At 33.4% G+C, this 17,917-nt stretch overlaps 1 protein-coding gene and 1 long non-coding RNA gene across 2 annotated transcripts in view; one reads left to right on the top strand and one right to left on the bottom strand.

The window, feature by feature from the left end:
* LOC112043312 (uncharacterized) overlaps nucleotides 1-17,917 on the bottom strand; it is an 86,088-nt gene that overhangs the window by 32,655 nt on the left and 35,516 nt on the right. Inside the window, exon 2 of the mRNA XM_024078653.2 lies at nucleotides 12,114-12,151. The gene's annotated coding sequence lies outside the window, so the exon portion shown is untranslated. The remainder of the gene's footprint in view (nucleotides 1-12,113; nucleotides 12,152-17,917) is intronic.
* LOC128198071 (uncharacterized) lies at nucleotides 8,841-10,316 on the top strand. The gene is made up of 2 exons (XR_008250812.1): nucleotides 8,841-8,887; nucleotides 9,640-10,316. It is a non-coding gene; the product is annotated as an uncharacterized LOC128198071 (long non-coding RNA).

Genomic DNA, 17,917 nt, shown 5'->3' with positions numbered 1-17,917 from the left:
AGAATTCGAAACATTCGACGTTTGTCGGCCGCATTGATAATATACCTGTCTCGCTCGTTGCTCTGCGTATCCCAGCGGCGAGAGAGAAATAGATATAGGAGCTCACTCCTATCAACGAATAGTCATTGTTCTTGATCGTAATGGAACAAAATAAAGACAGAGCAGCGGTATTCGTGATGGAGAGACAAAACTATCGAGATAGAGGCGTGCGAGCGGGACAGTGTTTAAGGTTTTTGGGTCGATGTCCGGACGAAGGAACTTAAAATTTGTATTTCTGAAGAATAACGCTGTATTTAGTACATGTCAATCAACAGAACCTCATATTTTGCTTATTTTGTGTTTTGTTAGAGAATTTTTTACTTATGAACTTCAGAATCCGTATAAGTTTATTATAATATCTAATTTGCACTTATACTTTCTTACTTGCTTATAATTTTTTAACGAACCGTTTTATTTCTATACCGTTATCTTCATTCTTCATATTATCTTCGGATTTGTTCTTGACAGTAAATATCAACAATAATTTAGTATCAACCCGAACCTACAAAATATTTAAAGCAATGTCCTACATTTGACTTCCTTGAATAAACTTTTGTGTTGAAGATACATATTACGTTCCCGGGGTCAGTGTCCTTTACGCGCGTCTTCATTTCAAGTTTTGGTAAAAGGAAGCCCACTCCCCATAAAACTATTAGGCTGCGTTTGCACTTTTTATTAAAAATAATATTTTTTCAAAGTCCTTTTGTACATAAGTAAATATGAGTATGTTAAGGTATATATTTATTTTTTTATAAAAATAAAGATTTATTATATATAATATTTTTTCATCATGACAGACAGTATATTATAATATTTTTTTTTAATTTAATTGATAGCCACAACGCAATTTTACTCGTAACATATTTCACATTAATCTATTTAATGATTTCGTAAAGTGAAGTATTTATAATAAATATGTGACAGTTTTCCTCTAATTGAACTTAACATGGATGTGTAATGTATCAATATGGCTGCAAAGTACACATACCTATCCCACATGGCATAGAGTCAAAACCTGTTTACCCATACCTGTTCATAGGAAAGCTGATAAAACTTCTAAAACATTTAAATGAATGAAGCCGTAAGTGCAGGTTATGCGTATCTGCCGTCTCCACCGTACTATTTCATTGCGATGGATGCGTGTATGTATGTCATAAGGGCAGTAGCTATTATGAACATATATACGTTTATACCTAATGTATCTTGGTGAATAAGCGGAAAGCTAGATATTTATGTTAATTTTCATGTATTTTATGTTTATAATCCATGGGGTGTCTCTTACGGATTTCCTCGGCAGAGTTTATTATACGCTTATTTTGAATGTACTCATATGAAACGGCCTAGTAATATTGATAAATAATTATATAATATTATTGCAAAAACAATAATAGCTTTCAAATTCGGTAGGTTCTACTTATGATATAAAAAAATAACACCACTTAACATTTACAATTAGTGAAAAATTGTAAAATGAATTGTAACTTTAATATAAACAATACTTTGTAAGGTGAAAGTGTTTTTCAGTCTTTTTAATAAACTAAACGTATTTTAATAATATAGATAACAGACTTATCAAGATTTTGCGAAAATTTTTTATTCAGTGTAAATCAGGAAATTTTGAAAATGCGTCTGTGTCTATTCATTAAGAATATCCAAATAAATTCCAAAGTATCGATTATGAAACGAACGTAACGTGTGAAACCGACCTAACCCAGTATCCCGGTGCTGACGTAGCGGGACGGCGGGCCGCCCGGGCGCGGGACCGTTACGCAGGCGTCCTTGGCTGAGTTCTTTCATCGGGCCGCGGCAGGTCGTTCTCGACCCGTTCCGCGCCGCTGCCGCCCGCCGCCCGCCATGCTGCTGTGCACGTGTGCTCGTATTTCGTGTCCGTCTTATATGTAGGGTTGAATAATCTTTATATTAATACGATATATTGTATTGTTTTTGCGCAATACAACTGCGCGCACGATAATCTTTGTAGTAATTTGTAAATAGATTTTTTTTTTAGAATTTATATTATGCTTGAGTGTGAGATATGACTATGTTTAAGCAGGTAGTATAAATTTACGAGTATAAATAAAATTACCTAAGTTATTTATGGCTAATATGTGTGTCTTCATTATACTTCATGTATGAGTTAACTATTTATTAGTTGCATGTCTGACCATGGTTATATCATGGGCATATCAGAATGTAAATCGGACCCCAAATAGGTATTCGATTTTCCATTATATTATTAAAATATTAAACCACAATCAATTATAAAGTATCAATTGATATTAAATAAATAACGGTTAAATGCTGACGAGGAAGTAATTAATTGAATATTAAAATAGTATGTAGCTTCCGATAAAAGATGGTATAACTAAAGAAGGCGTATAAAGATAAATATCAATGTAATCCTTAATCTACAAGCTTATCGTAAAAAAATATTGATGTGTCTATATCTATCTTATTTTAAAATTGCGGTTATTTTAATATTTAACACGCTTGTGTTAAAATTTTTAAACAAGATTATTAGGATAACAAAGTATACTGAACCCTCCTTGCTTTTTAAAAAATAAATAAAATATAAAAATATATGTTCTACAAAATTTCCTTAATATTATAACGTCCTGCTCTACATGGTCTACTATCTTTACGTTATAAACTATACCATAAACAACTTTATTATGGTGTAATACGTTTTATGTCAAACATAAATCTACTGATCCTCTGATGGATAGGTAGTACAAAATACTTGAACAGTAGATTATGACATCACAAAAGCACGTCTAAAGATAAGAATTTGATAGCCCTAACGAATAACAGATGTGTGCAACTCACGCGCGCTATATGCTGAGCTTGTGTGCGTGCATTGAATTAGTCCTAACGGATATTACGGAATTTTGTTAGATAAATGCCGCAAATATAGACTAGCCAGAAATACGTACGCCGGTAATGGGTTGAATAGCAACTTTTTTAATAAAACAATGTTAAAAGTAAAATATAAAGTAATTCATAGTTCTAGTAAGAAAAATCAAAATAATGTATTTTTTTTGTTGGCTTGACCCAGGATTCGAACCCTGGACCTCATTATCCGTAGCAGAACCAGCTTACTACAGGACCAATGAGGCAGTTACAAATACTACTTGTATGAAAGGATTGATGAGTATGGATGAAGCTAGGGTAGGGTTATGCAAGGATCGTAGCAAGTAGAGGGACGTGGTCTCTGCTTACCCCTATGGGAACGAAGCGTGATGATATGTATGTATGTATGTATAAATACTGCTTCGCAACAAGAGAAGCTATCTGTAATTATTATAAAATACTCAAGCGAAGGTATAATTGTAATTATGTATTTAACGAAAACAACTTAGATAACTCAAAAGATAACTTGTCAAGAAATGTTTATAACAAAATGGAAAGTAAGCAAATATGTTTTAAACTTAAGCCAGACCCATAAATTTGTCATAATTTCCGTGGCAAAGCCAAATACGAGAATCGATTGCATTTTCATTGCTTCATTACTTTGCGGGTGACAGAAATTGAGATAATTTATTAGTGCATATAGTTTATCGTCAATTATTCTGGATATTATGTTTGCATTATTTTCATATTACTATCATTTATGCTATTTTAATCGGTGATATAACAGATAATATTGAATATTATCTATACACTCCAATACTGTTTATTGTAGTTTTATTTGTAGTAACTTAGTTTTCCAACTGACAAATGAAGGAGATCTGGAGGTATTTTTAGTGAACATGTAAATTTTTTAATACAATGTCGTGTTCGTATCTATTTGTTTTTTTATTATTTTATATTATATGTATTTATAATACATAATATGTTTATTTAAATAACATTATATTTGATTAGCGTCTCCAATAGACGTTGTCCCATTCGGAACAACTTGCTATTATACAATGAAAATTCTTAAGATATCTTCAACAGAGATTTCTTACAAAATGGATGAGAAAATTATGTTTGGATTATACTCTACTTATTTTTTCGATGTTTAAATTGTTATTCTGATATTCAGAGAAAAGACTAATCCAAAAAATTAAAGATCTTCAAAATCAGTTCAGCTGTTCAGTTCAGTTGTAAATCGCGTAATTAAACTGACTTTGTTTTATATATTACTAGCGGACGCCCGTGATTTCGTCCGCGTGAAACTCGATGTAAACTATCAACTACCCCTATCCTACCCCTACCCTACCCCTACCCTACCTCTACCCCTACCCTACCCCTTCAATTTATTTTATTTTTTCTGTCATAAGAACCTTCTCTTGACAATAACAAACACACACACACATATATATAGATAGATGATTTGTTTATATAAATAAAATTTATTTTAGTTAAGCACATAAATAAAATTCGTTTCGACTCGTAAAAGCAACGCAAAACAAAAAATGATTTCCTACTCTATTGATTTCAACATTTACAAATTCTTAATTATATCACAAAAAGTGTTTAAACTACTAAATATTCCTATACATATATCAATTAAAATAACAACAAAATTTAAAAAAACATCTACAGCTTCCGTATTCGTGCACTTTTGATAATTCTCGGTTTGCGAAAAAAAATTGTTGTTGATACCAGCACGCGGAGATTGTGATAATAATATTTTAAAATGTTACTTTTGACTGTTTTTAATTAATTATGTACAATATACAAGTACTACTTCAATGCATTTATTGCATTAACTTTACAATCCCGTTGGTATTCGACTGAATTATATCAAAAGTGTATAATGTAGATTGTTATTTAATTCACTTATTACTTATCGAGTCTGTAATGACATTTGGTGCGACCTTGCGACTTAGATCTTTAACAATCGGTTCACGTGTACAACACGTATCGCAATTGCGAAATTGTAACTGAGGTCAGAAAAAAATTGGGCGCCAGAAAAAAAGCATTTAATTAGCCGCCGCGTTTTGTTTTTATTTTGAAGGCTTTAATGCGATGCGTATTAGCGGTGCATTATCGGTGTCGCAAGCGGCAAGGACGTACGCTGATTGGCGTGTTGCAATCAGGTATACGTGCTTTTATGAATTAGTGACTTACAAGATATCTACGTGTAACTGCTAGAACATTACCAATGAAAAAAGCCATTGAAAATGCAATTTGTGTAACCACGTCACGTCTTTTATATACAATTGTGATTGAATTATGACTTGAAACTGTATGACTTAAAACCTAATAATATAAATGGTAATAAATGAAGTGCAAACAATTGTTAAATATTGTGGAGAATACAAAATAAAAGAAAAATTATCAACTTATTTTATACTAGAAACATGAAGCATTTGAATTCTTGAATTGAATTTATTCTACAGTAAAAATTGTTAGATAAGGAGTGTGACTAGAAAAACGATCCCTAATACCAGAGCTAAAGCTTGCCATACTGTTATGGTACGTATAGGAATGCACTACCCTACGCCCTGTCAGCACCTTTAATTTTACCAGCAACCATAGGTTAACCTATCAGAACATAACACATTATTAGACGGCAATAAAATAAGCATGGTGCAAATGTTTCTCTATAAAGCCTGTCAAAAAGAGCTGTATTAATTTCGTATGAAACTTACAAAAACATGTATTTAACATTAACAAAACATAGTTTTATTAATGTTAAATACATGTTTACTGTTTACGGAAAAAAACATTATTTTTATTTATTTTACATAAAAGTGAATAAAAAAATTAATGAGGCAAAACGATATAGTAACTTATTAATGTTGTACCTACTTCAATTACTAATCTGTCTTTTTATCTCGATGCTTAAGGTAAACTTTATGTACATTTAAAAATGTTGGTAACCATCATTAATATATTTAATAAAATTAATTATTATTAATTTATATGTTATAAATTTATGTCAATTTTGGAAATACGTATTGAATAAATAGTAATATTACAGTAATGTTGTGAGTTTGTTTGTTAGTCTTACGTTTTGTTTTAAATTGGAGACATTAAAAGCCAATCACTGATTGCACACTAATAACTCAAAACTATGTTGCAAAATTAATATATTAATGTGCAATTAACTGTTGCAAATGATAAGCGATAACAGATATTTAAAATTCAATCCCAAACGTCTTGCCTAACCCAACCGTATACTCGTGAATCAGATTACTTCAGTAGGTTTGTGTTGCACACGCACACAGAGCACGGGCGTATGTTGCTGTCTTGTTGTGTAATTGTGTGCGTGCACTCACACAGGTAATGGCGGTTCAACGTACTAGTTGCCACTCCACGAGTTCCTCGTTCCACTTTACGGAGTGTTATTATCAAAGTTTCCGAATTAGGAAAAAAATGTTTAAAATCTATTTTAATAATTACATATCTCCTTATTCTTGACTATCATTATCAACTTCGAAACAAAGAATAATAACATAACATTTGGATATTATACCGATGTATATGTAACTACAACAAAACATTAGGTTTTATTGCTAATGATAATGCTTTGCAGGTATTGTTTGCAAAATAAACTTTAAAAATAAATATACCTAATGCCTGTTTTTTGTCTCTAAATTATAATATATTTAAGATAGAAAAGTAAATGAACATTTTAAAGACTTACAAATTATTAAAAATAGTTTTTTTTCAATGGCAAAGATAGTATCAACGCACGATAGGGAATTCGATTCAAAATCATGGCATCCTAGATCGTTTTAAAGAATTGATCCAGGTATTTTGAAATTCAGGAATTTTCTAAATTTTAAATGAAAATTCTGTCCATAGTTTTAAACGAAACGCTTGCGCGACATTTAGTAAATATAATGATACAGCTAAAGTCATACTTGTTGTATTAATCAGTTTACACAAGGAACAATAACTGGCAACTGCAAACATAAAGTACACAGGCATTAACAATATGCCTCAGTAAAGGTTAAAGGGCGCATGTCCATTCAATGACACAGACTTGTAACCGTCATAATTCATTAGGAACATAAGAAGTTAGCCACTCAGTTTGTCATTCGGTTAATTTGCTGATGTTTTAGACCTCAAAGTTTGAAAATAACGTACTTAACATTTTTTCAAATGATCACGAGGTGAGCTGGTAACTCGTCTGGCATATTCCGTCTATTACAGTACCATAAGTTTTAGCCGTTTTTCCATTTTAGTAGAACATACGAGTATTCCCTATATGAGGAAGTGAATTTAGTTACAAATCTTCTTCATTTTATTTATGCTGAAAGTATGTAAGTGAACGCTCTCTCGGCTTAGGTAAGTACAGCTGTAAGTAGTAAGGTAACAAAGACTTTTCATAGTGGCTAACAAAGTCCAGCCCAAACTTTTAATATCATAGTTAATAGTAAAAAGGTAATGAACGCCTGAACTTAATAGCTTTAATAGACATATTGAAAGTTTTTTGACTTTAAAGAATGGATATATTCGTTTAGTAATTTAAATTTATAATATTTATTTATTATTTATCATGATGATATTTTTCATTGATTTTTTTTTAGTTTGCTAAGATTCCAATATTTTACCTACCTGCTGCCTTGCTATTAAGGAATATTGTCGTAATAGTCATTGATAAATGCAAATGTTCTTCTTATACCGTACATACAGTGTGAACTGTAAATAGCGAAATATGTTATCTCAAAGTCCGCAGTACAAAAGACATCAACGCGCGCACATCGTGCTTATCTCTGCTGCAATTCAACACCTTACTTATTATAAATTTAACGTTTCATGGCATGTATATTATGACATAAATTAAACTTAAAACTAGGTACTAAAATCAAAAATGAACAAAATAATTTTTCAAAAAAAAAATTAAAAATTCATTTATTTCAAGTAGGCTCAGTTTACAAACACTTTTGATACGTAAGTTGACTATTTGTAAAGATTCTACTCACCATAAAAATAAATGTCACCCGTCGGGGATTTTATCAGTTCCTGTTATAAAAATGCTTGTTGAGCTTGTTCGACCACCATGGTAAATGTAATTTAATTACTCTATATGAAGTCACTCACACATTTACTTTAAAATTTAAAAACTATGCAGATATTAAAGTTGTCGTTATTTAAATTTAATTAAAAAATGCCTATTATTGCCTTTAACCTACACCTACCTATAAATTTTCTATAAAAACTTATTTGTATATTATGTAGAAAACTATCATTACTAATTTATTAAAACTTAAACTCTTCTTTGTTTATTTGAGTAGTAATCTCTCCTTCCACTCCCTCTGTAATAATTTCAGTCAGATTACAAAATTTTTAACCACTACCGGAGGGCGATAGTAGGAAGGCTATTAAACGTTATATAGTTTCTTTTAAAATTAAACGGCGGTTGAAGACGTGCCAAATGGATTATGAAAAATATAAAAAAAAAATGTTTCATGGAGTAATGATAAAGCGCTTTCTATTTATAATCCAAGTTAATATTAAAAAAAAACATCACAGACATACTACGTTATGTACTCGTATAAGTAATAGTATCTGTCAAAATTACACTCGTAATGCCGGATGCCCCAAAACTGTCATATTATTTATTAAAGGGCACCGCTGCTTTTTAAATAGACTTTTCTAATATATGCATTCACAGTCAGTGAAAGACAAATCGTTCCGTGAAGTTTTGTTTTGTCCCGTTGCATGTAAAAATAAAAACATAAAAAATAAATTAAAAATTATACGCGTAATTGCCGATTTGGTATATGTCAACTTTAAGTTACATATTTTATTTGTTAAATTTTACATTTTTTATTCACTGTCTGGTTGTTTTTATTAATTTAGTTCCTTGTAGATAAATCTCTTAAATGGTAAATATAATTTTGTTTTAATATTATATTAAATCAAGTTAATAAAGGTCGTATTGACGGTTTGAGTGCAAATCATTGTAAGTTCTTAATTTTCGTTATAAGTTTTCAATAAAATATCCACTTGCATCCACAGATTTTTTCATTGATTTTTTTTCATAAGTATTAGTGTTAAAACTTTACAAATGTATTTTTTTTGTTTTTGTTATTAGTCTTTTTCTTCTTCTTTTTAGCGTGGTCCCACTATGTGGGGTCCGCTTTCCGGCATAATCTCGCCCACTTTGCCCGATCTTGGGCGTCCGACTTCTTAAGTTTTATTGGCTGTTTTTTTATTAGTATAAGTGATAATTAAATATTCCGTAACGTACAATTATTGTTACCAGAACAAAAAAAAGCTTGAAAAATAAAGTCATCTAGGTCAATATTAACGTATAGTGAGATCTCACGCTAAGTATGTTTATAGGGGATTACAAATTAGTTTTCTGTAGCTATTATATCTGCCGACTGCCGTACATTGAGGCCTATCTTGTGATTAATGTATCCGATCAATAAAATATCTGAGAACTAGTTAGGTGCAAATTAAAATTCTGAATTTGATTTGAATAATTGTATTTTAACTTATTCGGATGTTTTATTAATGTTACTTGACGCCTAAAAGTTCATTAAAATGAAGCTCAGGGAGTTAAGATGATAAATACACTGAATAATCCTAAGAAACCGGAAAATGTATTTAGTCACTTAATATATGATTTCAACGAATAATAATTATTGGATAAGCACTTTCTGTATTGAAATGGTGACAAATCGATTAAATCAAACAAACTCCTTTCAGTGTGGCATTACGTGGAGAAGAAAACCCCGCCAGCACGGAATGTCGGCGCCATAAATGTACATAAAAAATCAACAACTTATTCTCGTGGGTGTCTCACTTGAGAGATATATAATACCAAGACTTGTGAGGCAAAGGACGATAAAAGACACATAAACCATAATAACATGTTTAATATTATGTTAAACCCACGTGTACATTGAAGGCAATTAAAGCATTTACCGTCAACTTTTTTTTCATTTACCATTGTCAGACTATTTGTTGATCAAGCGGCTCTCCTTATGCAAGAAGGGCAATGAAGCTTAAAACCACAACGCTGCTACAATGCGTGTTGGCGGGCTAAGTGTGATAATGTTTATCTCTGTAAACATCACTTATCAGATTTTGACGATAAAGACCGGGTGCTCAACATGCTCTCTAACTCACAAGGCTGTACTACCAACTTCAACACAACCTTGGATTGCTACTGAGAATCTCTTGGATAAAAAGCTGAATATTTGATAGCTTACCATATATCTTGCACTTAATTGATACGAAACCACATAGCTACACCCTGGAACAACGAGTCAGTTACAATTCGTCCTGTGGTGACCATAATTTGATAAATATGAAAGCTAATGTTATCTATTCAAAATATGTGAAAATTGTAATGTAAAAAGTAGCAAATAAAAATATTACATGTGTAAAAGTAATTTAAAAAGCCCATTTTATATTTGGAGATTTTATTCAGTTTTGCCCGCTAAGTCTATCTATATTCTAGATTGATCCATGTTTATGTGTGTAAGAAATCATGTGTACAATGGGTTTAAGTCGTGTTGTTGAGTGCGACACGGAAGTGCGGCGAACCAGTTTCTTTGCTGAATTCAACTCGTAATTTATTGATATAAGATAATTTTGATGAACATTTTTTTCTACTAAAATGGTCATTTTACGCATAACCGATATAAAAGTTAATCAATTCGATACGCAGGCAATTATTTGCATGGTCAAGATTTACGATATCATACTATTGTAGGTATAGATTTTACCTATATTATATTTTTTCACACAATATTTTGCTAGTTGAGTGTTTTTGTTTGTTGGTCCATCTACAAAGTTTTGCCCGATACTGACCACGCTGGGCATGCGGGTTGGTCAGCGCAGTGCTAGATTATTCGCGCCGATGTCGCTGCTGCCCGACACCGGCCTGAGGCATTTCATAATCTAGCCTTTGGGAATGGATATACCGCCATTCGTCGGTCGGTTGCGAAGCTGAAGTGGCAATGGGCGGGGCACATAGTGCGAAGAGCCGATGGACGTTGGGGTCCCAAAGTGCTGGAATGGCGACCCCGCACTAGTAAGCGCAGTGTTGGCCGACCCCCCACCAGGTGGACTGACGACATCAAGCGAGTCGCAGGGATTCGCTGGATGCAGGTGGCTCAGTATCGAGATGTTTGGAAGTCCCTACAAAAGGCCTATGTCCTGCAGTGGACGTCCATCGGCTGATATGATGATGATGATGATGATGATGAGTGTTTTTATATTACACTCGTAAATTATTAAACCATATTTACATTGTCACCAAGATAAGCATAGGAATTTAAATGTTAAACCTTTTCCTTCTAACTACAACATAAAATTTGTATGCATAAGTACACCTACTAGCCAGATGCACGCTATTCAAAAATAATATTTATACTTCCACTACATTTTCTTATTCGCGAATTCAAATAAGCTCTTATTTTAAGGAAATGAAATTCTACCTTAACCGACCTTCCTTGTCGAAAATGGACAATAATTTGATATGATTATTATATTATAGGCTATTATTACATGCTCGAACTAGAAGTGAACACAAACTTGATCTAGCCTTTCCACCTCGCAGAAAATGTTGATGACTAAAAACCGCCAAATGCCCTTGGCTCCTAAATGTTCATGATTTAAATCACGGTCGAAATGCATACTTGCTTGAATATTAGAGAACTAAATGAAACATTGTTTCTACCATTGTGCCCATTTATTTTAAAAGTATTTAATATTAATTGCACGATATTTATACCGCACAGATTTTTGCTAAGGTCGTATTGATACTTGAAATAACGTAAGACGTATCGTTTGGCTTGTGCGCCTTGAAAAATCTTTTAGGAAAATAACACTAATTATCATCATCATTATCGGCCGATGGACGTCCACAGCTGGACGTAGAAATATTGTTTGATCTAATTATACAATCAATTAACTAATACATAATATTTTTATGAAGCATAACGATAACTTGCCACCTCAATCCATGGGTCAACACGGGACCAATATCAACCAAACTTTTTGGCTCACGCCGCGGTGTATGAAAAAGCTTATGAGTCAGGGCCCAGTATGGGTTCGAAAACTAGTCGGAGTATACTCTGACAGTTATTATCAAATGATTTTCAGCCAATTGAAGCATTGCAACGAGAAATTACTTTTACCAAATAAGATGCACTGGAGAAAATAGAAATTACCTTATTGTATTTTATATGGAGGCTGTAGACTCATGTATCTGAAACAAATAATATTTTTTTTACTCTTTATTGCACAGTTACAGAAAATATTAAATAAATATTTGAAGTATTTTTTTATTGTAATGACTATTTAGAAATAAACTTAGTAGGCGGGCAATTCATCTTTTAATTTACGAGTAAATACAAATACACGTTATGTGCTCAGTACATTCTAAATTAACGTACTTCGTAACATTTCTTTAAAATGAAAGTATTAGGAACAAGTGGTGACACAAAAAAGTTGTTTTGGATAGTCAATGTAGCATATAATGCTTATTTAACAAAGTTTCAAAAGTAATAGACGGTGTGGTTAAGGTGATAATGATGCGTTCCTCATTCAATCTTTTAAAAGATTATGTGTTAGTGAAAGCTGTGCCATGAAACTAATTATTTGGCACTGAACATGCTTACAAAATGCAGAGAGGTGAATATTGCCTGCATGATTGAGAGTCAAAAGACGACTTTAAAATTAAAAAATGCAATTATAGTGGAAATATTTATTTATTAATTATTAATACCAATAAACTTATTAAACTAGCGGACGCCTGCGACTTCGTCTGCGTGGAATACAGTTTTTCACAAATCCCGCGAGAACCATGCATTTTTCCGGAATGACAAGTAGCTTATGTAGCCAAAGTAAAATTTATTTTTATTCCATATTTCAGCCAAATCGCCTTAGTAGCGGCAACAAACAAACAAACACAACAAACGGTACAAACAAACGGTAGTGTGAACAAACATACACACTTACACAGAAACTATCGCTTTTATAATATTATAGTGTGATTGCAAGATACCTATTGATTGTTGCTGATTGAGAACGCCTTTAAATCTTTTTTTCCACAGATTTAACAGCAATATAATATGTATACCGTATTGCTCTATGTTCCTTATAATTTATTTTATTTAAATTAATAATATGATTGTAGGCATCACAATTTAAAATGTATTTATTTTTTCGTTTTGTAATCAAAAGTAACAAACGTTTGGGAATATTAAATAATAATGGCAAATAGAAGTACATATTCGTATTGGAAATCATTCACCTTCAATATTAAAAGACACACTTAAATAAAAGCAATACAAACGTATTAGAAAGCGGTAATAGAAAAAAAAAGTTTTTCGTCTTAAAATACCATTTGAAATAAAAAAACGTAACTTAAACCTACATCTTAATTCGTGTTGCAGATATAATAAAGGTTATTTTTCGATTGAGCATACTGATTGATTATGAAACGCACTAGTAAATAGCTTTTTGCGCCATTAAAATGCACCTTAACTGAAAGCATGGGTGGCCTATCATCCATGGTAGTGTCAATCACTCGAGTAACGAACCACTCTGGCTACTTTTCTTTTTGTTTCACTTTACATAATCACATTAGCTCGATTTCTCTAGGTAAATTTCCGATATGAAGCTGTTTTTTACCAATAATATTATCATTATAACTGCGAACAATACTACAATATACGTAGATCTACACATCTGTTATTTTATCACTGTTAACATATGCTACGAATTTTTTTCACATTTTAATATCATCATAATGATATTATAAGATAAGCAAAGCATTGATAGGTAGATACTAAAAATAAATGCATTTATTTTTCTTCCTCAACAGTATTAGATATTTATTTTATAACTCCTTTGTTTAATTACGATGTTAGAAATTAGAAAGACTTCTGGATTCAATAAAAAATATAATATTAATGAAAAGATATATATTTAACAATCAAGTTCTCTATATTCAAAAAGGAAAGAGACTTTGTAATATTAAACAAAGTTCCTTATACAATTACTAACAAATCATAACTAATAAAAACTAATAGCTTATACATAATTAATAGGAACTGCCCTTTCAAAAAAGTTAGGTGTTCTATTTTAACATTATATTTGTTGCAGTTCAGTGTTGCTGACCTTTAAAATTGTGTTTAATGTTCTCCGGCATTAATAACACGCGGTGATACAAAATAAAAAATAAAAAGTCTCATTCAAAGCAATTAAGCCGATGATTTAAAAATATAAATTTGCTCGTACGTTCTCGGCAATTAAAAATAGTTTACAGTAATATCGAAGCAAGAAGCAATTTTAATGATCGCTTTCATACGTGGACGTAATCGTCACGACGCGACGTTAGTTCACGGATAATGGCTACAAATAGTAGATGCAGTATTGCAGCTGATGCATACATTAATCAATTAGCATAGGGAAATGAAAAGCAGGAGGAAATCTTGCTAATTGGTTCTAAAAAATTACGTTCTATATTAATAGACTAGCGGACGCCCGCGAATTTGTCCGCATGGAATTCAGTTTTTCACAAATCCCGCGGGAACTATGATTTTGAGTAACAAACATTCAAACCATCAAAATCATCAAATCTCAGATCAGCAAATCTCGGGAAACCATAGATTTTTTCTTGGGACAAAGAGTAAACCTTCATGTTAATCTAGAGTAAAATGTATTTTCATTCCAAATTTGAGCCAAATCGGTTCAGTAGTTGCGGCGTTAAAGAGTAACAAACATCCAATCATTCAATCCAATCAATGGAAACCTTTCTGGGTCAGGAAAATTCCATTTAAAAATGTATCTTTATTTTAGTAAGTATTTTTATGATATACACTAAGTCACTGATGTCATATGGATGTTGACACTAGCATAGCATGCTGATCTGAATTTGTAAGTCATTCATTGGTGACTGGTGAAGCATACTATTTTATCAAATGACGTAATTTTACGCCTTAGTAAAATAGATGATTGATGTAGGTAAATATGCTTAAAAGAGTATTACTGCGTATTTACGCCAGTGCAATAGTTCAAGCGATCATTATCATTTTAAGACTATTTATCCTTTTAAACATGGTTCACGTCCCTCCTCATAGTAAAAGGACTAATATGGAGCATTTACACACAACGCTGCTCTGGGAGGGCATAAGATGATATCGTTATTTTTACGATCATCATCAGAAGTCAATAATAATGGCTGGGACAGAAAACTTAACGTGCTCTTTGAGGCACAGGGTTGTATCACCAGCGACTTTTCCAAACACACTACGAATTTTTACTAAAAATTCCTTAGAAGAAAAAATGCCAGTACTGCATAGCCCGACCCGAGATTCAAAACCACATAGACTAACCACTAGGTTAGCCTATGTCAACGAGGAAGTCAAATTCGAACGATAATATCATCTAAGTCTCACTGACTTTAAACCCTATTGTTTAATTTAAAGATATAATAATAAAGCTCGCTTTAACTTGTAGATGTGTGGGTTAAGTTAAGTAAATATCTAAATGTTAAGAAGGCTGTTTGCGCACTTGATGAAAACTGGTGCAAATCGAAGTGGTGCAAACCGCAGAACCAGTCCTGCGGCAGGAAGCGGCCTCGAGGCCCGCCGTCCCGCGTCCCCGCCCGCCCCGCGCGCCCCGCCCGCCCCGCGCCGCCCCGCCGCTCTACGAGCAGCCGCCGCGGGGCCACCTGATCCAGACAAAGCGTGTCCTTCGTGTCACTCTCGTGACGCATACAAGTGCATTGCACTAATAATAAGTCGGTTTCATGTCCGGTAACAAATATATTTATGAATAGCTCTTGCACTCGGTTACAATCGCGAGAATTTCGGGTAATAATTTTAGATTATGAAAGTTATTTTGCACCAGCAGCAGCATCTACATATCTTAGATTTTTCAATCAAATTTGATGAACTTCATTTAACTTCAGACCACAGGATCATCTATACAAAATAATGAAAGTTTTTGATTTTAAGTTAAATCCTGAGCCACCAAACTTTCGAATCCCCATTAAAGTATGTTACCACAAACATACAACACCCAATAAGTTATGCAGTAGCTATGCAAAATCACCGATTATATACTAGTTTAACATGTTAAAATACCAGTTACTTATGTTTTATCGCAGAATCATCATCAATCACCACCCTTGGGACCGCTAACGCTTAGATAGACAACCTCGCTTATTTATTAGGTAGGTCTGAACTAACATTGTATCGTGAACGAGCTTTATTTTGTTCCACGCTAGATAGGTGTATCTTATTAGACATTTTTCTTCTAGAATAATGAAATTAAAGAAGCAAATGTGGTATATGATTGTGTTAATTAATTTTAGAAATATTGAAGAAACTTATAGCTATCTAGCTATCTTGAAAATTAGCACTTATGATCTACTAGCGAACGCCCGCGACTTCGTCCGCTTGGAAATCAATGTAAACACGTGTCTCAAATGGTGAAGGAAAACATCGTGAAGAAACCTGCATACCAGAGAATTTTTTTAATTCTCTGCGTGGGTGAAGTCTGGCAATCCGTATTGGGCCAGCGTGGTGGAATATTGGCCTATCTAACCCCTCTCATTCTGAGAAGAGGCTCGAACCCAGCAGTGAGCCGAATATGGGTTGATAAAGAAATCGTCCGCTTCTTTTCTCATACTATATTGTTTATACATTCCTAAATTTTACAGAGTTTTAATATAAAATGAATGTACCGGTCTAGAAAATATCTACCTAGGTTGATTATAAATAAAGTTTGTTCGAATGCTTCTTATTACGTATGTATGCCTGCGGACACGTTATTAACGTTTGCATTTCCTAGAAATTAACTGAGTACTCACTTACGAGTATTTATAGACCAATTTATTATTATCAATTGTATTTACAGCTCCGACTACCGACGAACGTGCTATTAGTAGTGAATGCGGTGTGTAAGATCCTTTATGAGGTGGTATTTCTTACAATGAAATCGTGACTAAAGCATATCTAGATAGAAACATAAAGCGAATTTGTTGTAGTATAGAGAGCAAAAGAACAATGTTGGCAAAGAGCACGCGGTCGGGAAGCACGATAGCGGCCGACAGCCGAACAAAGCCTGCGTCACAGGCGAGCTGCGAGTCTCATCGGGCCCAAAGAAACGATCTCATAGAAAGTAGAACAAGTCATTTATTTATTCAGTGCAGCGGCGGGTGCGAGCGAGACGGAGCCGCGAAACTGGCTCATTAAAATAAAAATCCGATTTGAGAGTGCAACTCGCGCGGAGCGAAATAAAAGTTTCCGTCGAAATTTGCTCGAGTTATTCCAAAAAAGGTGCACGAAACGCCTCCGCGGCGAGATGTTGAGATACAAGTGTGAAGAGAAACCGACCGCAATAGCCTCAGACTACTACATGCGCACTGCGCAGCCTCACGACTGCGTGCTTTCGATTGTGGACATGTTACACTATAATGCTCTGCAGCTATAGGTAATTACCGATCGTATGCGCCAGTGTCGGTGCACGTAGATAATTTCTCGGGACGCACTGTGCTATCGGAAAATGCAAACACCTCTAATGTTAGAGCGTTAGGTTTTTTCTTTTCCTCGCTAATGTCTACCTGTGTTTTCACTGAAAATGAGCCATTGTCTGAACATTACGCAGCTCCGGCATCGCATTATCGGCACGATAAAAGCGGCTCTGCAATCATCGCTGCGAGTCACGAGATCCGCACGCGCATTTGCTATGTAAATAACACCATGCACGACATTCCATCGATGCCGCCGCCTGGCTAAATGGAAATCACTCTGTTAATTTATGTCCGATGATAAATTACAATATCATTATCGAAAATCACCTAGACTTTTTAACTTTTACGAGTATAAATTGCAAAACTTATTTAACTTAATCTAAGAATATTAACAGAAAAACTGATATTTCAGAGTAATACACGCCGTGAGCGCAAAATTAACCAAAATCAAAAAGCGTCGCTGCCTTTCACCTCGCGAGTCCTTTCTAG

Source organism: Bicyclus anynana, chromosome 4, assembly GCF_947172395.1.
Source record: "Bicyclus anynana chromosome 4, ilBicAnyn1.1, whole genome shotgun sequence".
Lineage (NCBI taxonomy): Eukaryota > Metazoa > Arthropoda > Insecta > Lepidoptera > Nymphalidae > Bicyclus > Bicyclus anynana.
The sequence above is the reverse complement of the archived record's forward strand: the minus strand, read 5'-3'. Positions and strand labels throughout refer to the sequence as shown.